The sequence below is a fragment of the Pseudopipra pipra genome, chromosome 20 (assembly GCF_036250125.1).
Source record: "Pseudopipra pipra isolate bDixPip1 chromosome 20, bDixPip1.hap1, whole genome shotgun sequence".
Taxonomy (NCBI): Eukaryota; Metazoa; Chordata; class Aves; order Passeriformes; family Pipridae; genus Pseudopipra; species Pseudopipra pipra.
Window position 1 is genome coordinate 11,035,995 of NC_087568.1, and position 23,524 is coordinate 11,059,518.

General features: G+C 47.8%; 1 protein-coding gene across 10 annotated transcripts in view; it reads left to right on the plus strand.

Moving 5' to 3' along the window:
- EXD3 (exonuclease 3'-5' domain containing 3) overlaps positions 1–23,524 on the plus strand; it is a 294,208-nt gene that overhangs the window by 67,470 nt on the left and 203,214 nt on the right. The gene's annotated exons all lie outside the window — the stretch shown is intronic.

Consider the following 23,524-nt stretch of genomic DNA (forward strand, 5'->3'; position numbering starts at 1 on the left):
GCTCAGCCTGGGCTTTTTTGGAAGTGTCAAGGGGCATTCTTAGCTCTGACGTGAGGGCTATTTTTTGACAGTTCCCATTGTTCCCCACTCTTTGTTCATGAGTGAGGTCTTTTCTTCTGAGGCCTTTGTCAGAAATACAGGCTGTTAGGAGGGCTGTCTGCTCACAGGTTTGGGGAGCTTTCTTTAGTTGTCAAGAGTCCTGAGAATTTCTTCCTTCCTTTTTCAGACTTGCTTGGGCAAACTGGCCCAGACAATATGTGCCTGAGGGGATTGCTGGGATACCCCCTTGCTGGGACAGCCAGGACAGTGGTCCTCAGAACCACACCCTGTGTGCCCTGCTCTGGCTGTCACAGGCCACGTGGCTGTAGGCAGAGCAAGTTCATGAGTCTGGGGTTCTGAACACCTGCCTGCACTAAAGCCCTTGCTGTTGTCTATGGGTTTGAATCTGGGAGCTCAAGAATGGAAAATTTTAGAAAAATTCCTGTGGTAGGGGAAGTATCTATTCCGTAATACTCAGCACGTATTATTACTGTGAACAGGTGATGATTACACATCGAGATGTGTGGAGATTCATGAATCATCCACAAAAGGACATTGGGGCTGGGTTTTTGGAAAAAGGCTTTCAAGGCAAGTCTCTATAACACATCCTGGGTGCTCGTGAGAAATGTGCAGTCAGAATATTCATAGATGGCTCGTTGCAGCCTTGTGTTTTGTAGGGGTAATGAATGTTGTGGTTTCAGTTTAGATCCACTCTCTAAAAGAGGCACAGGAAAGAAGTTGTCCAGAGGGACACATTTCCAATGTGTGCATTTTATATCTTCTGTTGAAGTGCTTAGTCCTGGTTACTCTTGGAGTCAAGTCCTGGGTTAGACAGGTGTGATCCACTGGGGATTTATATCTTGGCTGAAGATAGGGATCTTCCACTTTGGGCCTCCATTTGTTCAGCTTCCAGCACCACCTATTGAGTGTTCACTTCATTCTGAGCTGCCACTGTAACTATACTTAGAGAGGAAGGATATTATAATCTTGTGAAAGATTAAAATATTGTTACTGTAATCCAGCTGGAAGGGGAGCACTTTTCTCAGGGTAGGAGACAGCCAAGGTTTTTCCCATTCTGTCCTCCCCTTGTATACAGGAAGGAAGTGCTGGCAAAGGCCCCCCGGGCTTCCTGTCGACTTGGGAGCACATTTCCAGACACAACCTTCTCCACCATCCATCACCCAGCCCAGCCAAACAATCGTGGCAGCGCCAGGGGAAAAACACCCGGCTGGGATAAACAGCAGGGAGGAGCGGGAGCAGCACCCTGGGACCTGGGCACGGGCCAGCTCCTGCTGTGACTGTGTCTGACAGCAGGGCACTGGGCTTCCCTTCCCTTCCCTTTGGAACTGAGAGCTTAATGGTCAAAATTCCCCTTTAGAAGAAGCAGCTTACCAAAGGAAAAAGAGGGGGAAAGAAGGAAAAGGGCTGATGTTTAGTAAAGAGGTTGTGGAGGCACTCTTTACAACACTGGCAGGTTGTGGAGCCTGGAGCCAAGGAGGTGACCGGGGATGCTCCTGGGCACAGAGCACCCTGGGGTGATGTGTGAGTAACTGGGATGGAGGCAGAGCTTTCTGTCAGGTCTGCAGGGCAGGGCAGTGCTGAGGCAAAGGCCATCTGTGATGCCTCAAAGAAGGAGAAACCAAGTAGGGTGGAAGCCTGACCTTTAACTGAATCATCTTTGCTGAATAGGATTCTCTCCAAGAAGATACTCAGAACTGAACTGGGATCTTCTTCTCTGTGTCACTGATTTTGTTTAAACTCTGCATTACAATATTTCAGTAATACTTTCAGATCTGTCTGCTCTGTAACCTTTTTTTAACTTGAAACAACTGTTTGGGTTTATTTTTTTTCATTATGGTTTTAGTATCCTCACAAACTTTGAGCTGGGAATTTCTCCCTACAGCTACCTTAAGGAGGTTATAGTGAGGTGGTGGTTGGTCTCTTTGGTCATGTCCCAAGATACAGGATCAGAAGAAATGGCCTTAAGTTGTGCCAGGACAGATTCAGATTAGATACTAGAAAATATTTTTTCATTGAAAGGGTGTTCAGGTATTGGACTGAGTTGCCCAGGGAGGTGGTGGAGTCACCATCTCTGGAAGTGTTCAAGAGGAGCCTGGATGTGGCACTTGGGGACATGGTTCAGTGTTTAACGTGGTGGTGGTGCTGGTTGACAGTTGGACTTGATCTTAAAGGAATTTTTCAACCTTAACGATTCTGTGATTCTGTGACTCAATATTTGAGGCATAATTCTCCTTCCACACCTATCCAGAATGCTCTGTGGGTAAGCTGAGCACCTGGATTGGTCAGTCCAGGTGTGAGCATCCTCACAGACAGAGCCTGCTAACGTTACCGTGTTCTCACTGTTTTCAAACCATTGATTGTTCCCTGACCTGAGATGCTCCAAAGCTCCCCCCTAGTAGGTTGTCCAATAGCAAGAGGACTTGTACGTGGGAATGGAAAGAGAGAGATGGAGAGACTTAACCACCAAAGCCCTTGTGCCTGCCCTGCTTGTTTCACACTGATGCTGCCCTGCCTGAACTGAGCTCTGTGTTTGAGCCCAGCCTCAGGCTCAGCCAAGCACATCAGCTGGTGAATTAGTGTGGAGATAAAACACCTCCAAGACTTCTCCATTTGGATCATTGGGGGGTATAATTCAATTTAAGAGTCCAGCCTAATGGTAAATTTGGAATTTCCCCTGAAACTTCAGCAGTTGCTCATAGTGTAAGAAAATACTTTGTGGGGTTGCTTTTTTCCTGAATTAACTGATGCTACAGGATTCCATCAATCTTTCCTTGGACTTCTCTCCCTGAAAAAGCCTCTGTCAGTAATTCCTGCAGCATGACCACCTTAACAGTGTGTCCAGTGTGCTCAGGGTCAAAACAGTATTTAGTTAAGGCTTTTTTTTGGCAAAACTGGGATGAAACTTGAATACGAGTGTAACCTCTTGAATTAAGGAAAGAGCGTGTTGTTCATTGAGAAGGTTTTTAGGCTGGAGTTGCAGAAGTAACTGGTAAAGACTTCCCAGAAGCAAATTATATGCTCCTGAAATCTGCCCATTCTGCCCCTGCATGCACACTGACCATGGGATGGGGTACTTGTGACACATCTTTCTACACAGTTTATGCCTTCTATACTTTTTTACTGTGTGTAACTCTTAACAGTCTTGATAAGCAAAAAAAATCCCCAGCTCTGTGCTGGCTACCTGCAGGAGCACCTTCTCTGCCCAGCCATATGTGCCTTTCTGGGGTTCTTTCATTCATTCTCCTGTTTCACATTTTTATTGTCCTTTGTCTGGGCTTACAACAGGTGTGGGGTGGGCAGTAAGCTCCTTAAATGCCTTTACAGTATTCTGTGGGACAGAAATTATTTCTTATTTAAGATTTTTACAGAAAGCAGGATTATGGAGCCCTCATTTAAAAACTGAAAGCATTTCTAAAATGCTAACAATTATTTTTAAGTCTACCAGAAATGCAAATGAACGACAGCAATTGAAAAAGAAGTTACTGGGAATGGGATGGATAATAAATAGCAGTACCGGCTGCATGGTTATGAAAACATTACCCCACAAACTCACCCATCTGGCCTAGAGCTGGGGAATGGCAGGTTTCCCTACTGCTCAGCACTGAGTGTAGGTGCTGGCAGTTGAAGCTGTCAACTTTAAAATTAAAAAGGCAAAACACAGCAACCTGGTTTCAGGTCCTGCTGCAGCCCTGCAGTCCCCAGCCTGTTCGGGGCATTTGACTCTCTCATTTCCCTCTTGGGGACAGTATTAATCTTCCCCTTTGTGAAGCTGTTTGACTGTACCTGGGAAAGTGCTCATGTTAACAGCATGCTAAATTTCTTAATTTCCTTCTAGAAAATAACTGGTTGTGTCTTTGCTTCTGGCCATCCTGATGTCTTCTGGCCATCCTGATGAGAAGAGTAGAGGAGACTGAGGGGAGAGCTCATGGCAGTTCCAGCCTCCTGGGGAGGGGCAGAAGAGGGGCAGGCCCTGAGCTCTGCTCTAAGGGGACCAGGGACAGCGGACAGGGAATAGTCTGGAGCTGTGCCAGGGCAGGGTCAGGTTGGATCTCAGGAAAAGGTTCTTCCCACAGAGGGTGGTTGGGCACTGACCAGGCTCCTCAGGGCAGTGGGCACAGCCCCAAGGCTGCCAGAGCTCCAGGAGAGTTTGGATGATCCTCTGGGGCACAGGGTGTGACCCTTGGGGATGGGCCTGTGCAGGGCTGAGGGTTGGACTCGATGATCCTTGTGGGTCCCTTCCAACTCTGCACATTCTGTGATTCTGTGAGACATCACTTGAATGGGCAGTGGGTGTGATTCTGCTTCGTTCCTCCAGGCACTGCTCTCTTAGTTATTTTATTAATCTAATTATGCACTGTGACAGCAATGGGTTAAAAAAAGAGACAAGACTGTGATTCGTTGACAGTGTCCCTTTCAAGTCCAAGAGTACCAACCGGGAATGAACCCGGAGCAATGTGAGGAACGCGCAACACGATGGGATCTGCCAAGAGCACCAAGTGCCGGGAGAGGCTGCGAGTGCCGGGGTGTTCAGGGCTGGGAGGACTGGGAATTCTCAAAGAAGGGAAAGCAGACAGGGACTGCCAGCCTGTTCTGACATGTGCTAGTGGCTGTCATGGTTCATGGCGCAAGGGAAGAGAAGTCCTTGGGGTTGCCAAAGGCTTTGAAAAGACAAAGACATAGGCTTGTGATAATAAGTGCTGTTTGCCCAGGGATAGGAGAACACTGTGCGTCTGGGAAGAATGTTTACATTGAATATGTGGTCATACAACAGAAACTGATGGATAATGAAGGAGTTTTCCAAGCATTGCCTGCTGGTCTCAACATTCATCTTTGCAAAAAGAAATGGAGTATAATAGTTGTTTCCTCCCTCTCTGGTTCTTTCACATAAATCTAGTGAAGACAAGGGTCAAGTTAAATCCAACAGGCCCCAACACCTTCCCAAATTCTAGCAAGGTCCAGGTAACAAACACTGGTGAAAGAATATCCTGTGAAATCAAACAAGCACTAGTTCTGAGAGAGACAGGAGGTGACTGTGTCCTACACGCCAGGACTATGGTCCTGCCTCTCGGTGCCTGTTCCCATGCAGTGCCCTGGGAGGTTACAGGATTCCCTGCATCCTTCTTTCCTGCTCCACATCCCTGGCTCCCTGGGCAGATGTCCCCTGAGGGGTGGTGTGTGTTGTGGGGGAGCAGGGGGGGCTGCCTGCAGCACACAGCCACAGCTCTTCCCTCAAGGTGTCTGTCCCTACAGAGGGTTTTGTCTATGGAGGGAGGGATGACTCTGCCCCTGCAGGGATTCATTTGTGCTGTAGTGGGAACTGGGAGGCAGTGGAAACGTCCTGCTCGGAGGCTGGAGCAGGGTCTGCTGTGTGTGATTGTGCGTTCTTTTAAATTAAACTATTTTGCAAGCACTTCCTTCCTGCATTTCTCAGAAGGAGGGAGGGGGGTGTGCAAAGAATGTTGAACTGCCTTTGACGGAGGAGGAAAACTGAAGAAAACAAGAGATGCAATCCTAACTACTGACCTTTTACTTGAGCTTGGTGATGTTTTTCAGCAGCAGAGCCTCTGGGGAGTAACAGCATCCTCCTTGCTATTGTGCTGCCTGCCCAAAAAGGGGGCTAAAGTTCAGCTTTTATGATGTTCTCACTCTGGGCTTGTGGGAAAAAGGCCACATTCCCTTTCTTAGGTCATACGAGTGCAAGAGATGACAGAGTCCTACAGTCTAACCCCAGGGCAGGAGGCCAGTTCAAAATGGGACTGGGATAGACAGCTTGGTAAATATGCCTCCAGCTTTTTCTTCTTATGGAGAGTCACAGCAGGTGGGAGGGTAATTTACATTGTTAAATTAAAAGGCACTGATTTATTTTATGTTGGTGTGTTATTGTTTCATAAGAGCACATGGGTTGCCATTACTTGTGATGGACTTATTGTTAAATCCTCCTTTTCCACTTTGGTCGGGAGTTACTGGAAGTGAATGTTATCCATGAGGACAAAAAGGCAAATAAGCATAAACAAAAGCCCAACCTCCTCCCCAGCAAACTGCAGGTTTTTAGGGAACCTTCTGCAGTTTTGAGAATTGAGATTATTGCAGTGGATGTTCTCAAATGGAGCTCCTTGGCCCTCAGACTGTTTATTCCCTGTACCTGGGGGCTACAGAGACACCGGTCCCTTTGCTCATGGGTTCAGTTCAGGCTCCATGTCTCAGAGGTGCCACCTGGTCTCGCTGTCACCCCTTCCCTCAGCAGCATCTGGTGTTTCTCTCCACTGAGGTTTCCTTCAGTTGTTGAGGTGTCATTCAGCAGATGCTGAGCTGGTGTTCTACATGGCGTGATCCTGGCTATGCTGTGCTTCATGAAGTGTTGAGCTGGGTCTGGGGGTAGAGGAGGCAGTTCTGTCTGGAAAGGCTGCCCATCTTAGGGATAAATTCTGTTTTAAAGTTACAGATCCTGTTTTAAAGTTACTATAAGACATGCTGTTTAAAAAATAAATCTGGATGATGCTGACATCTGTCTGTGCACTGACATTCTTCAGCAGTGCTCGTGACTCCTGCTCCAGGAGCTCAGAGTGCTGATCAGCCCATGGCCACACTGTCCTGTGGCTGATGTGTGAGTTTTATCTAAAGTTTGAGCCTTGTCCTTCTGCATGGTAGATCCCATAAAACCTAACACTGTACCTGCCCTGCAGGTCATTAAAGGCTAGGTATCCCTACTTCTTACACTGTCAGTAATGTGGATTTCTATATGTTATAAGGAAAGATGTGTGTTTTGGCAGAATGGAGCAAATGGAAGTGTTGACTGTGAGGGAGGGTCTTGCTCCTGCCCTTCTCTCTCATGTGCTTGTAACCAATTCTGGTACCTTGGGCCCTTCACTAAGTTGCTTCAATTCACTGGCCCAGCAAGAACAGATCCATGTTTTGGCCAAGTAGGTTTTCTGCTGAGGTGAAGCAGAGGGGCAGCACCGATCTCTGCTCTGTGTGAGCAGGGACAGGACCCAGGGAATGGCTGGAGCTGTGTCAGGGAGGATCAGGTTGGATCTCAGGGAAAGGTTCTTCCCCCAGAGGGTGGTTGGGCACTGCCCAGGCTCCCCAGGGCAGTGGGCACAGCCCCAAGGCTGCCAGAGCTCAAGGAGTGTTTGGACAACACTCTGAGGGACAGGATGGGATTGCTGAGGTGTCTGTGCAGGGCCAGGAGTTGGACTGGATGATCCTCGTGGGTCCCTTCCAGCTCAGGATATTCTGTGATTGTAATGAGAACAAGTCACTTTGCTTTTGGACAATGTATGTCCTAAGTAAAATGTCTTGGCACCAACGAAGTAGTGAAATAAAGCCAGGTATTAATTCAAAATGCTTGAGAAAATGTACACACACCAAATCACAGCTTTGGGTGGCTGTTTCAGGGGAGCAGACCTGTTGGTGCTGCTCCCTCAGTGATGGTTTCACCTCCCTGGGTACCCCACACCTGTGACACGGGGGGGTTGTGACTGTGGCGAGGTGAGACCCAGCTCACCCACCCTGTGATTTTTGGTTTGGCCTTTTCACAATGAGCTTTGCCTTTGCAGCTTCTTCCAGTGACTGACCCTCACATTTGGTAAATACGAATACCCAGTTACCTGAGGTGTGCAGGAAGATGTTTGGGTTGTGGAGGAGAGAAATGAGGTACCTGGAGTCTGTCAACTATCTGGTATTTCTGGTTATCACAGCGAGTGATGGAGAACAAATTAGTGCTGGGAAAACAGGCCTGCAGCTGAGGGAGGTTTACCAGGAGGTTTGCCACACACAAGGGATTTGGACCCATGATGTGAAGCCACAGAACAATGGCATTCAGCTAAACCCAGGAGTGTGTCTGGTCAACGCAGGCTCGCAGCTCTTGAAAGTTGCTTAACACTTACCTTTCTTCTGGCTTCCAAGTATTGATTTTTGTATCCACAAGGCAATACCTGTGGCAGCCTGTCTGGTGCAGGTGCTGGAGGTTCAGTCTGCCCCTCTGCCCCCTCCACCCTCAGCTCAGCTCTGGTGGCTGTGGCAGAGCCCCTGTCCCTGCTGCCCTCCAGGGAGGTGCCTGTTTCACAGAGCTGTAGGCTTTGGCTCTGCACATCGCTCATTTAACCTCATTTAATTCTGGCTAATCTGAGGACATATCTCTTTTTATTTTCTGCTGGATGCACTTTGCACAGAGCCACACACACATTGGGAGGGAGAAGTATTTGTCTAAATTGTTTGTTTTTTCTTGGGGAAAAAGAAATGAAGATTTATTATCGGTTTTCCCTCCCCAGGGCTCTACCTCAGCAATATCTTCTGCAGAGCCATGTTTCAGTTGCAGAAGTATGCAGGGAGCTATCAGCAATGCAGCATGACAAAAGTTCACACAGTTCAGAGCTCTCATGATTACAGAGGAGCTTTTCTTGGGATTTTTAAAATGTCCTAGACACAATTAAAGGAATTTCTCAGCAAGGAGAGTGCAAGCTGGGGACTCTCTGGCAGATGTAATCACTCAAGGAAAACTTTGTTTGGCTTGGCTGGGTCCTGCCTTCGTTCCATGCTCTTTCATCCCGCCACCAGGCTTTGTCTCTCAGTCTTTGCAGTGTCTGTCTGTCTTTTCCTCTTTCCATCTGCCTTGCATTCCGCTGCAGGCTGAATGGGACAGCCTTAACCTGGCTACTTCCAAGACAAACAGGGAGTCAGATGGAAAGAGGGGGGCCCTTGGCTGTCAGGAGGCTTCGCGGTCACTCACTTCCTAGAATTAAAGGCTGGGAGTTGATCTGTAAGCCAGCCAAGCCAGAGACAATGATTGGGTTCCCATTTTGTTCCTTTGATACTGCCTTAAATATGTGCACCAACTGGGAAAACAAATTTTACATGAAGTAAGTAGGAATGCACTTTCTCCTGCAGATTTGCTCTACCCCGTGTCTGCCAGGATGGATAACACAGGTAGCAAAGCTCACCTGTTGTTTCCCAGAGGGCTTTGGGAATCAGGCCTGTTCTTAGAGAACTGATTCCTAGTTGTGATGGGATGTTTTTGGTAGCCCTGAGAAGAAGGGAGTGGTGCAGCTGGAACCCCAGGTGGTGAGAGGAGGCTGCACAAACTGTAGTGACTCAGGCTCAGCTCATGGGGAGAGTCCCTGTGTCCCCTGACACCCAGAGGGCTTGTGCCTTCAGCTGGGCACTGCCTTTCCAGAGGTGCTGATACCAGGCTGGAATGAATGAGAAGTGTTTGTTCAAACAGAGGGATCCATAGTGATGGGAAAATGAGGGAGGTCAGAATTGCTTCCTCAGGTTCTTGCTTCCTCAGGGATTCTGCTGGGAGACTTTGGGTGAACTGCTCCACTTCCCTGCGTGGAAGAAGTGCATCATCTTCCTGCCCTGTAATGGAGAGCCTGAGGTGCCACTTTGAAAGGTCTTGGTGGCATTGTTGACTTGCAAGAAAATGTTGGAGTGGTCCCAGTGAGGACTGTAAAGGGATTGCATTTGAGGGATCAGGACATCCTTGGCTGAGTGTAAGTCCCATAGGGAAATTTCAAAGATCTCCTTTTCAAACGTCTTTGAAATAAAGAAAGTGGCAGTGGAGGCGAGGAACCACTTGGGAAGGGCATTAGGTAACTGCAGCTCACTCACTCATGGAGAGGGTCAGGTTATGTATGTGGCTTTGTGTTAAATGGGGTGATGTTTTTGTGTTGCCAGTGGAGCCAGTACAACCTTCCTAATGGGTTTGCTTCAGTGCTCCCAGAGGTCCAAAGCCAGCTCCTTTCCTGCTGAACCAACTACAAGCTAGAATGGCTCATCAAACAGCCTCAAGTTGTACCAAGGGAGGTTTAGATTGAATATTAGGGAAAATTTTTCACAGAAAGGGTGGTGAAGCACTGGAACAGGCTGCCCAGGGCAGTAGTGGAGTTACCATCCCTGGAAGCATTCAAAAAACGTTTGGATTTGGCCCTTGGGGACATGGTTTAGTGGTGAATGTGGCTGATGGTGGACTTGATGATCTTAAAGGTCTTTTCTAACCTTAACGATGCCAAGATTCTCTGATTCTCTGCAGTCTGTGCAGCTCCTGGCTGGCAGATACTCCAGGTAGCATGAAGAATTGCTGAAGGTGGGCACTGCAGTCCACACATCTCTCAGTGTGTGTTCCCCTCTCGGACTGGAGCTGTGTGACAGTGCACAGGCTCTTTGATCCTTAATCCCATGCAGTGCTTGGTGCTCTCCTTGGAGAGGTGTTCCCATACACTTCCTCCTGCTCTGTTCCTTGCTGCTCACTTGTTTAAACGATTACTGACTCCACATATTTATTATCCTTCACTTCAATATCTGATTGTGCTCATTTTTAAGACTTTTTGCATTCTTTATTACACCATTATTATGCTAACCGTGTGCCCACATGTCTCTGTGATGACTGAGGTCCTCCAAACCCCAGCATTGTTCCCAGCAGGTCTGTGGTGGCAGGTCCTGTGTCTGGCAGCACAATTTGCCCTGTGAATGATGGGTGTGCTGTAGTGAGTGGTCTGGGTCTTCTATAGGATATGATGACATGCAAAAGGCCTTAATGAATATTTTATTTTAAATTATATGTGCATTTTAAATAGGCCAAGTGATGAACAGATAAGTATGTGAAAGATGGCTCAGCTTCCCTGTTTCACAGTTGACAGCTAATTTTTGGATAATAATCAATATTTATCAGTATTGATTTTCCTGTGAGGCTGAAGATCAAGAAGACTTTAAGTCCAGTCCTTCGTAGTTCCCAAACAGGAATGAGCCCATGGGAAGTCAGGCTGACACATGCTGTCCTTCTCCTTCATATTCTGTTTAGTTCCATCTAAACCTGCTCTGAGTGGTTTATGTGGAATCACAGAACTCTTTAAGTTGGAAAAGCCCTTAAAGATCATTGAGTCCAACATTTCCCCAGCACTGCCAAGGCCACCACTAACCCATGTCCCCATGTGCCACATGGCTTTTCAGTCCCTCCAGGGATGGTGACTCCACCGTTTCCCTGGGCAGCCTGTGCCAGTGCCTGACCATTCTTTCAGTGAAGAAATTTTTTCTAATATCCAACCTAAATCTCCCTTGGTGCAACAAATATGTTCCAAATATCCCCTGAAACACAGAGGGATGTCCCACTTACAGCCTCTCACTTTTCCATTCCAGCTTTGTTGCTGAACACCCCACTCTTCCTGCCACCACAGCAAGGCAGCCTCTGGAATTAACTTGCTGAGCTGTACTTTTTTAGGTTTTTCTAATATACCTGTGTCTAAGTAAACCTTGTCCTTTCTCTCTGCCTGTGGGTGTTCTTCTCTTCTCCTAAATGAGCAGGATACATTAAAGCCACTGTGACCCCAGGTCACATCCAATGTGTCCAGCCAGCTCCTGGATTAAGTGCCATGGCTTTGTCCTGCAGCTGGATGTTTCTGGGTGGGTGCACACGGGTGACAGGAGCAGGGGTGTGAAGGTGCCTTCCCCTGCTCCAGAACCACCCCTGGACAATGCTGTCATGCTTTTTGGACAGGGCCTAGTTTTCAGCTTTGAACCCCAGTATGCTGCTGGGCTGTACCAGCTCGTGGTGATTAGTGGGCAGGTAATTAATGACCAGCAGTGACTGCAGCCCCGCACTGTGCTGTGTGATTTGGGCACAGTGCAGGTTCTGTCACTGATGGAGTTGGGATGAGGAGTGGGGAGGTTTGTCCTCAGGCACTGGTGGACATTTAAAATGCTGCAAAGTGCCTGCAGGGGTTACTCAGGTTGGGTGAGAGGCCTGAGAATCGCCTGTGAGCTGGTGCTTGTGGCCACAGGCCATGTTATGATGCAGCCTGGCCTCCCTGTGCAGCCGCAGGACCGTCACAGCCCCCGTTCTCTGGGAGTGGCAGATACTGCCCAGGGAGCTGTTCCTGCGTTTTTGTTCAGCGATGGAACTCAGTACCACACACTAAAAAGACTTTCCATTGGTATTCAGGGCTCATATAACAGCTCCTCAGGGTTTCCTGCGGGTTCCAAGGGAAAGGATCTTTCCATGCATAATTTAATCCCATTCAGCACAGGAGCACTGGGATTTTTTTTACCCAGAAAATCTATAACATCTCACTAGTGACCTCCTATACTCTCAGAACTCGCAGTGCGCTTGCTTATCTCGCCCTCTCAGATAAACACCTCTCAGCATCCTGTTTTTCTTGAGCCATACGAACAGGAAGAGAGCGATTGTTTGAGATGTGCGTCAGCCAGAGCGGGAACCAGGCAGCCCCTTACCCTCCCCATCGCCATGGAAACCCCCAAATCGCTCCAAACACACTGGTGCTGAGCTGACAGGTATCCTGGCCTTTCCACCTAACCTCCCCACAGCTATAACTTAAATGTGCAGGACCTCTCAAAAATAGGGGGGTTTATTTTATGTAAGAGGGTGCAGCTATAAATTTTGGAAGTGAACAGCTACCACTACTTTTATGTTAAGCAGCAGTGAGATCTTTTGTTTGGCTGTGTTTTTAGTGCTAGAAACTGGAAAAGCTCCAAGGCAGCTCTGTGGTCAGTGGGAGCACCCTGTGAGGTACAGGGCAAGGTTTTACCTGAGCCCATGTGTGATGCCTGTGCCATGTGCTGGAGGAAATGGTTTGGGCCAGCCGGCTCAGGGAAAAACATTTGGCTGTTTTGCAACCACTTAAGAGAGACCTGGAGAGCTTTGTGTGTACAGGGAGCAGATTCAGGATTTGAGGCACATTTGGGAGCAGTTCCTGGCACCTGAGGATGGGATTTCCAAAGGCAGCAGCAGACATATGGGTGAGGAACATGTTATTTGAAGATTCTTGCTTTCTCTGATAATGTTGAGTATCAGTGCTGGTCTAGTGGAAGGTGTCCCTGGCCATGGCAGGGGAGTTGGAACGAGATGATCTTTAAGGGCCCTTCCAACAAACCAGCCTGTGATTCTACTGGAGGCAGAGTTTTAACCTCCACTCTGAGATGTCATTAGCTATTGGAAGAAGAAGGAATTCTTTTAACATAGGAATTTTACCATTATTTTGTTCAACATAAGCAAAGTAGCAATTTCCCTCTGCCTGTGGAGAGATGGACTCAGCCTGGACTGATGGATCTTCTCCACTTTGTTTACTTGAGTAAACATGTCACCGTGTCCCCAGGTGTCACATCTGCACATTTTTTGAACACTTCTAAGGATGGCAACTTTGCCACTGCCCTGGGCAGGGTGAAGCTGCAGCACTTTTGGCTCTGTACAGGGCCTGGCCCCTGGTCTGCACTGATGGGGATCAGCACCATGACACATCACACAGCCTCAGGAAGGATCTGTGGATGTAGAAGTGAGGAACTGGCATAAGAAAAGGTGCAAATGTCATTTAAAGAAGAATCAGACTATTGTTACTGATCTAAAAAGAAAGTTGGATAGCTGCAAAACATGTACTACAGCTTTTTAGAATTACCAGTTGAGTTTTTTTCATGTAAAACTACTAAGGAGAGACAGCTAAAGGTTTTTAGATTGAGAACTTGGGGATTTCCAGAGGTGTCTGGAGGGGAAAAAACAGATCTCCTTTTAGCTTTATGGTAGTACTCTGCATCTGATGCTTCTTTCCCATACTGCACTTCAGTCCACTGGGGCTGCTGCTGTTCCTGGCGGTTTCAGTCTCTTATGTAAGTAAGAAGTTCCCCCTTTTATCCTGGACAATATTGGCTTTCTTCCCCTTTGCAGGATTGGTAAACTTGAAAGAAGAAATGGTTAGTTGTCTGGAGTGATGTTGCAGATGTTGTTTTTAAACTCCTGAATTTCAGTTTCCGTGGAAGTACCATTAGCTCAGTGTAGGACATAGACTTGCACCCTGGCTGTGCCAGATCCTCCTGTTCCTGGGCTGAGGAGGTTGGTAAGACAGTGGGATGTGAGGAATGGTTCATTCCACGGCACTGATTATTGTCCTCCTTCTGGGAACATGGTGACTTTCTCCTCACCCTTCCCTCAACACTGAGATAGTTTATGGGAACAGAAACCAATTCTCTTCATCACTGAAAAAATGCGTGGAGCTGGTGGCTAAAGGAGGTAAAAATAGCTTGGCTGATTTTTTGGAGGAAGAGGAATACTATGTGATGAAACTGTGGGTTTTATTTAAACAGTTTTGAACACAAGAATCCAAGCCCTGGGTTGGGTAGGACGGAGATCACGGAGCTCAGGGCCTTCAGCTGGATGGAGGGAGAGGGTGTGAAACTGGAAGGGAATGAGGGCCTGCAGTGCTGTCCTCCCCTCCGGTGTGTGCCCAGGCTGCCAGCAGCCCCGTGCCAGAGATCTTGGTGCTCAAGAGCCCTTGACCCTGAGGTTAGAGCCCATGACAGATGAGGAAACCATTTGACAGTGTTGCCAACTACTTGCAAAAGGTTTACAATGCTTACATTTTTAGGCTTTTATGAAGTTAGATTTCATTAACTGCCTAGAAAGCGATTTCTTGGTGTTATTTTTAAATTGCCACTTATGTAAAAATAGCTGCACTTGTCCTTCTTGTCTGTCCAGGGCACATTGAAAGTGTCCCCAGATGACCTCTGTTTGTCTGAGGTGATGACACACATGGTGTTCAGAGTGACAGTGTTAGATGGCCTCCTTCACTGTTGTGCAGTGACCCCCAGACTGTGTCATCTCAGGCACTGTGAGGATGTCCCAGAGCTGGAGAGCTCTTTGGTGGGATTTCATTTTTATCTCTTCAATTGGCACCAGTTCTGAAGGGCATCCCCTACTCCTGTGCCATGTGTGATGCCCAGGTGCTGTGAGGGAGGTGATTTTACCCCCCTGCTCTGCTCAGGAGATATCCCACCTGCAGAGCTGCCTCCAGCTCTGGGGTCCCAGCACAAGAAGGACGTGGAGCTGCTCTGGAGTCCAGAGGAGGCCATGGAGATGCTCCAAGGGCTGGAGCCCCTCTGCTCTGGAGCCAGGCTGGGAGAGCTGGGCGTGCTCACCTGGAGAAGAGAAGGCTCCAGGGAGAGCTGAGAGCTCCTTCCAGTGCCTAAAGGGGCTTCAGGAGAGCTGGAGAGGAACATGGGATAGAGGGACAGGACAAGGGGGAATGGCTTCCCACTGGCAGAGGGCAGGGTTAGATGGGATATTGGGAAGGAATTGTTGGCTGTAAGGGTGGGGAGGCCCTGGCACAGATTGCCCAGAGAAGCTGTGGCTGCCCCATCCCTGGAAGTGTCCAAGGGCAGGTTGGACAGGATTTGGAGCAACCTGGGCTGGTTGAAGGTGTCCCTGCCTATGGCAGGAGGGTGAAATGAGATGATCTTTAAGGTCCCTTCCAACCCAAACCAGTCTGGGATTCTGTGATGTTGTGGGTATGTGCTGGGTGGGAGAAGACTGTGAGTGTCCTCAGGGCTGATGTGAGGTGAGGGAGGAAGGTCCTTGTTTGGAGCACTGGGATGGGGTTGCTCTGTGCCTTTCCTGCCCCAGAGAGCCTGGGGAGCAGCTCTCCTGTCTCTTCATTGACAAAAAGCACTAAGAAAATCAGAGGGTAATGTTACTGGCTGTGGTGCTCAGCCAAGCGAGCCTTCTCTTTTAATGAGAGTGCATTCTGTTTGATCTGTGCTTTTTGGGGGGAAATGATGAATTTTAGCCATTATGAAAACAAAAGCCATGGTTATTTGTAAGGATTGTTTTATAAAAAGCATATGTGTGCTGTATTATTCTTGTGCTTGAAGTGTGGGGATTGTTTTCAGTTGGGAGGCTGCAGTAGAAGAATGTGAACTTCTGACTCACTGAGAAATCAAGCGTGCGTGAGCCAAATGCTGAGGGTTCCTATTATGTTTTCATAACTCAGATTTCTCAGAATGGAAGGGATCTCTCGTGCCCTTAGTTACAGAATGACTTTTGCTGCCATTGAGAAAGGCTGGATCTTTTTCTAGAAAAACTTGTTTTGCTTTCAATGCACTGTTGCACTGCCCACTGTCCTTCATTTCCCTTTCTCCTCTCCAGCAGTTTCTCAGTGTTCTGCCTGTGCAGCTCATTCTCCACCATATTTCTGTTTGAGCTCCTAATTCTGACTTTTCAGTAACAATGTGGTCAGCAGCATACACCAAGGTATGGCTTAACAGAGTGATCCCAGGAAAGCGTAGGCTCACTAATGGCACCTGAGGAATTCTGGCTTTTCTCTGGAAGAATCAAATGAGAAACACGAAATAAGCATTGCTTGCAGGGCTGAGTGCAGCCCTAACCATTCTGAGATTCTATGCTTTGTGATAAGCTTTTGCAAGGATATTAGAGAAAGTACAATTGGTAGGACTAATTCTATGATATATAATTGCTTCCTTAATAGAGTACATCCAAACCAGAGACTCAGCTGAGGAATTGCTGGACTGTAACTTGCTGTCCTACATGGAAGGTGCATCATTGAATTAGAAGTTTCTGTTAAATCCGGTCTGTCTGAAAGATGGTAAAAAACCCTCAGAAGATAAGCTTCTAGATATTGATCTCCCCCTAAAGTGAAGCAAAATATTTCCTGCTCAGTGAAATAACTGTCTCAGTTGGATTGGAATGAAGCTTTGCCTTTGCTTTCAATCCAGGCACAGAACCTGGGCTAGGGGGAATCACTTCAGGCTGACCTGGCTTTTCCATCTGGACTATGAACAAAACAAAAACTGGTTCTCCAGTTCCCAGTGGTGTCTGGACCAGCTCGTGGCAGTGCATTAGGTGATGTGAGCCCATTTATTTCAGTACCAATTCCAACTGTGGGGAATTTTGTCTGTTGTAGAGAGGCTGCAGGGATGTCCAGGTCTCTCTTGGCAAGTCAATGACTGTCATGTAAAGAGCATCTCAGGGCTGGGAGAAACTTATCAGAGCAAGCTGATAAATGCAGAAATAAGGAACCATTCATCTTAAAGGAGGTTTCTGGTGACTGAGAACTAGCTGATGTTCATAGTCAGGTGATAACAAGAGATGAACTTAATGCATTAGGGGATATTTTTCCCCTCCTGTCTGATGCAGATCCTCCCACTGGCTGCATTAGTGCAGAAGGGGAATCCAAATGTGTGAATGAAGAGCTGGAGGAACAAGTAATAAATGCCTTTTCTTTGGTGAACCTAAACTCACAGACCTCCCAAAAGGCTCTATCTTTAATGTTAAAATTACAGGGGAGGTGTGTGGTGTGAGCACTTTAAGAGTGTGGTAGCTGGTGTGGTTCCTTCCCTTCCGGGATGTGCAGGGCTCGGTGTGGTGGAGTTCAAAGCTCTGCCGATGAGAAAGCAGCGGCTGAAACTGGAAATGGAGCCCAGGCTGGAGTGAGCCAGACATACATAAGGAAGGACTCTCCCCGCCTTCTTGCTTCATTTCCTTGGTGTGTGAATTAAGCTAAACCCACAGTTAGATGTTCTAAAGCATATTTGCCTTTTGTGGGAGGCAGTGAAGGAATGAGATGGAAGTTGATGGGATGATGAGGGAGTTTTGGAGCTCTGGAAATGCTGCTAAAGCAGAGCACTGCATTGTTTCTGAAATGAAACAGTTCTGTGACATCCGATCCTCCTGTAAATTTGGCACTGGAGGATTCAGTGGTGGGTGTAATTAGCATTGAAGTGTATCAGGCTCTCCTGGAAGATCCTCTGCCCCTGCAGACACTGCTACCTGAGCCATTGTCCTGCAGGGAATACATCTGGGAGCTTTTATCCTTAGTGAGAGACTCATCACTGCAGTCAGTGGAGATTGGGATGAATCACCAAGTGATTACTCCTTAACCAAAGTGTTCTTTGGAGTAAAGTGCTATCATTCCTGGAAATAACTATTTTCCCTAAGAAACAGATTCTGCCAAGAGAAGGTATTGAAGAGCCTTTGCCCCCCTTGGTGCAGGTGCATCTGAAATAGGACTGGACACTTGTGAGGGAAAATCCTCCCCATCCCCAAGACAGTGCTGGTTTACATTCAAAAGTAACATGCGGGGGTGGAGAAAGGTGCCTTGGAAATTCTTCCTGGTCATGGTGTTACTGGAACGTGAGTGATATCCCTGAAAAAAAAAATCAACCTCCCTTAAGACAGCAGCCAGCAATTTAACTGGGAATGAGAAGGTGTCCAGGAGCCGTCGACTCCCTCAGTGCGTGTGAACTGACAGGTCTGATCAGAACTTCATACAGCCCCTTCCAGGGCCTAAAGGGGCTCCAAGAGAGCTGGAGAGGGACTGGGGACAAGGGCCTGGAGGGACAGGACAAGGGGGAATGGCTTCCCACTGCCAGAGAGCAGGGTTAGATGGGATACTGGGAAAGAGTTGTTCCCTGTGAGGGTGGGGAGGCCCTGGCACAGGTTGCCCAGAGAAGCTGTGGCTGCCCCTGGATCCCTGGAAGTGTCCAAGGCCAGGTTGGACAGGGCTTGGAGCAACCTGGGCTAGTGGAAGGTGTCCCTGCCCATGGCAGGGAATGGAAATGAGATGAGCTTTAAGGTCCCTTCCAACCCAAACCGATGTGTGATTCTGTGACTCTGTTAAGCTGAGGTGGACACTGCTCAGGCGCGTTGCCTGCCCAGGTCCATGTTCGCTTTCCCAGCCCTCAAAGCATGTCTGTTGGGTGCTGATTTGGGCACAGGGCTGTCGGCATTGGGTCCTGGGTTGCCCCAGCAGCATCTGCAGGCACCTGCTCCCCCATGCTGAGCACATCCCGGCCCCACATCACAGCCCTCACTGGAGCAACCTGTACTCTGGGGATACAGGGAAACACAGCCCTTCCCAAAGGGTTGCTAAAGCCCTTGCTTTGGCACTGATCTTCTTAGAATAGTGTTCCAGAGTGGTTTGGGTTGGGAGGGACCTTAAAGCCCATCCAGTCCTACCCCCTGCCATGGGCAGGGGCACCTTCCACTAGCCCAGGTTGCTCCAAGCCCTGTCCAACCTGGCCTCGGACACTTCCAGGGATCCAGGGGCAGCCACAACTTCTCTGGGCAACCTGTGCCAGGGCCTCCCCACCCTCCGAGTTCCTGAGTTCACCACCCAAGTTCTTACCTTGATTCTGCGGTAATTTGGAGCTCTGCCTCTTGTCTGCTTGCTAAGTTGTTTGGTTTTTAATTCTTTATGGGGGAAATACATTGTTATTTCCCTCTTCCCTCCACTCCCAGCTATAACTATGGGTTCAGTGCCATGGTTTTGCAGGGAGCACTGACTGTCCCCCCTGTCCCTTGTGCTGATGAGGGTGCAAAGCAGGCAGAGGTTTTGTTTCATTGTGGGTGAAGGAGGAAATATGAACCTTGGCACTGTTGCAGAAATACAGGCAGCTTCCAGCAGTGGCATTAAACGTCATTTAGAACACATGTTCTCCATCAGAAATGGGGAAGGAGGTCAAAGGGGATGAAGCAGCAATGCCAACAAACCCACTGCTGGGGTATTGCAGCCATCAGGTTCTGACCAACTGAGAAAAATGTGTCCCAAAAAAACATTTCCAAAAAACCCCACATCCCACCTCTGTCCTTTGCAGTTTCTGATGCACTAATTGCCCTTTGCTCTCTCCTCCTTGTGAAACCAGAGAAGAGAATTGCATATGGGGCTCGGAGCAACCTGGTCCAGTGGAAGGTGTCCCTGCCCATGGCAGGGGGTAGAACGAGATGAGTTTTAAGGTCCCTCCCAACACCAAGCATTCTATGTACGTGTGAATACAGGCTTTTACTGGATATACCCAGGATGGAAACACAAGAAGTTACTCCAAAAGACACAGGAATAAGCAAGATTTGCCCAGCAGCAGGAACAGGCTTCCCAGGGATGCTCTGGAGCAGCAGTGTGGGGTTCTACCGCCGTAATTTCTGTTTCCAAAGGGATTTCCCCATTGCAGTCCCAGGTTTGCTGGAAGCCTCAGACTTAAGAGAGGGTTCTTAAAGTGATTCTTCAGTACAAGAGAGGGATGACGTGGCAGGACCAAGAACTGCTGTGACAGCATATTCCTAACTCTGAAATAATCTGTGTCATACCTGTTTTGATTGGTGACCATTAATTCTGGTGTGTGGGACATCTTTACCCATCCATGGATATGTGGCATGTTTGGTATCGCTCCCCAGGCCCTGGGATAAATCCAAGTAAGCAGAAATCACAGAAGAAGCCTCCCACAAAGCAAAAGGAGAGTGGCACTGCCATGCTCTGCTAACACCCACATATTCACTCGTACTTGTTTTTTCTCAAGTCTTCCTACTTACTTTGGATTCACATAGCCCTTTCCTTTTGTTTCTTTATTGTATGTTTTTTTAATTCCAACCCATACTTTTACAATGCATGAGCACATACCTGCATGTTTTAGAATTGGTTTTGTGTCTTTTAAATGTCATTTCACATTGTTAGGAGATGTTCCCTGCGGCATCATATTCTCAAGCTCAAAACTGCTTAAAAACCGCTGGAAGGTTTATTTATATTATGTGTGCCCATGAAAAGGAGGCACAGCGAGAACACCTGGAAGGTGTCACAATCTGTGGATTTCTGTGGAGGAATTTTGTGCCTTTTTAGTTAAATCAGCTTGTCCTTAAAGACTCAAATTTGGTCCCTAGAAAATGCATCCATTCATTTTTGCATTATCAAAGTGATATTATTTCTGTGCCCTCTCAGCGTGTTGTTCTGCAAAAGCAGCACACACTTGTGAGCTGCAGCCACTTCTGAACAAAATTGAGGCAGAGTAGGTTTTGATCAGAGACTTTGATTGGTTCTTACATAACACAGTATTTGTTGGTTCCCAGCTGTAATTTAATGGGCAGTGTGGGTGCACCCATCGTGCTGCTGGAACACGAGCTGGCTGAAGGACTGTGCTCACCCAAACTCTCAGCTTGTGCATTGCCTGTACACTGATATATTGGAGTTTTTAAGTCCAAACGGTCTGGCTGCCCTTGGGCGGGGACGCAGAAATGTCTCAAATTTTTGTTTTCCTTTCTGAAAAATATCTCAGATATATCAGAGATGAACAGGAGTTTTCACAGAGAACATATCTCAGGGATTTATTGGGGCAGAGGGCATACAAGGCAATAAGTAATAGTAAAAATTCACTGATTGTTTACTGGGTGGGTTGGATTTGTTGGATATTCCATTAAACATTTATTAAAATCCCACTAACTTGCAGGGCAGAGGTGTAATCTGGCTGCCTAAAGAAAACATAATCATTGTAGGGGCAGCTCTGATCTGTGCTCCCTGTGAGCAGGGACAGGACCCCACAGAATGGCTGGAGCTGTGTCAGGGCAGGGTCAGGTTGGATCTCAGGAAAAGGTTCTTTCCCCAGAGGGTGGTTGGCACTGACCAGGCTCCCCAGGGCAGTGGGCACAGCCCCAAGGCTGCCAGAGCTCCAGGAGAGTTTCGACAACAATCTGAGGGACAGGGGGGAGTGTTGAGGTGTCTGTGCAGGGCCAGGAGTTGGACTGGATGGTCCTCGTGGGTCCCTCCCAACCCAGAAGATTCTATGATTCTGTGATTCTGTAATTAGCTTTTTGTTCTTGACCTTTCCTGTCCATGACTTTCAGCTGTAAGTGACAGTTTGGGGGCTGTGATACTGCATTTTAGTCACTTGAGCCTTATTTTTGGGGGTTGCTTTTGTTTTCATTCTGTATCTTTTCTTTTGCTGACTGTAATTCTTCCAGATCTCAACATCTGGGGGCATTTAATGGCTTTGGACACAAAGAGAAAGTCTCAGGAATTTTTTCCTTGGGAAATTCCTCCTCTGGGGTTGGATGCCTCACTTGCCTCAGGTGAGAGACACGAGGAGCCTCAGTCAGAACATGGGGTTCTCTTGCCAGGCCATTTCAGCAGCACTGGTGGTAAAGCAGCAGAATTTTGCAAGGATGTCCTGCAAACCTCACCAGCAAACCCAGTGCTACCTCACCAGCCCGTGAGCACCGCTTTTGTTGTGATCACAGCAGGGTCTGGGTGAGGGATGCACAAAGGAAAAGGAGAGAATGAACAGAAAGTACTTTATGGTTTTCCTCAGAGGCACTTTTCTAACTCAGAAATATAAGCCTTGTGGTTTATATGGTTTTGAAATGTAACCACAGATCTTGAGAACTGGAAGACATTTGATTTACCAGCTCCTCCAATTTTGGTACCAGATTCAGGGCAGAGCTCATTTATTTTCAGAATGAAAAATGTTGAGAGGAAATACGTTAATGTCAAAATGTTTAAAACAGGAACATGCTATTGGGAGAAACTCTCAGAGGAAAAACTCAAAGTTATTTGTGTCTTGATGGAGTGGGCACAGATGTGTCTTTTTGAGATCTCCACTAACATTCTTTAACCTTGTTTTGGTGAGGCTTTGCCAGGTGTTTTATGGCCTGCAACCCCCTTTTTTGGAGCTGTGAAGGGAAGGATCAGTGTCAGACTGAGCACTCTCTCTGGAGCTTGGTCTAGGAACGGGGTGGGCTCAGTTGCCTCGAACACGTCTCGGCTGCTGCAGTGGTGGACCCGGCCAGCCCTGCTGCTCACAGCTGGAGCAGGGACAGCTCATCTCTCTGACTTGCCACATTGGGGTTTTTTGCTGGTTTACATCCGTGTTTTGTTTATTTTACTCATTGAATGTCCCTTGCTAATAGCTGGATATCTCTTCAGGATGTAGGAATCTCTGCAGGATTTAACTTCTCTTCAGCAGTGGCTATTCTGGGTGTTCTTGGTGGAGCATATGAAGGTGTTTTTCTGGCCATGCCCCATCCTTGCCTTGTTCTTGTCCTGAGCCAAGCCCAAGTGCACTTGTGGTTCAGTTCTGACCACTTGGTTTTCAGTCTCTTTGCTTTATTCCTCCTTCCCTTGTATTTCTTCCTCACTCTCTTGTGTCTGGAGCAGTTGTCTGCTCTCCAGATTTGTCTGGAAGGCTTATGAAATTCCCTGTAAGGTCCTGTTGTTTTTCCTTGGATATCCCGGCATTAGTTTACTGCTGCTTCCTTCTGTGATGTGGATGAGCAGGAACCTGTCTGGTATTCCAGTGGGAATATAGCAGTAGTTATTAATTCTTCATCAATGCCAAAGACACTAATTTTTTGTTTATGGGTGCCAGGAGAACCATGAGGAGGCCAGTCCTCCAAAGAGGTTCTGCAGGACACAGAACAAATGAATTGTTCATTTCTTTCAGGAGACAAAATTATGTGAACCTTCACATTTCCATCTTCTGTCTCAGCTGGAGAATAACTGGATGCAATAGCTCAAAATCCAGCATGAACTGCAGCATCCCTCCTCTCTGGTGGAATTAGACAATGGCATGATGTGGCTTTGCTGTCCCGTTCATGTTTGGCTCTGGGAGCTGCTACATGTGGGTTATTTTGTTATGTTTAGCCTCTGACTATATTTCATCCTTAGATGCTTACAAGCCTTACCAGGTAAGGAAAGGAGCAGCCCTGTTTGGTCACCAACAGGTGATTTCTCAGAGTTTCTCTCGTTCAACCCCTGCCCTCTGGCAGTGGGAAGCCATTCCCTCTTGTCCTGTCCCTCCATCCCCTGTCCCCAGTCCCTCTCCAGCTCTCCTGGAGCCCCTTTAGGCCCTGGAAGGGGCTCTCCGGTCTCTCTGGAGCCTTCTCCAGGTGAACCCCCCCAGCCCTTCCAGC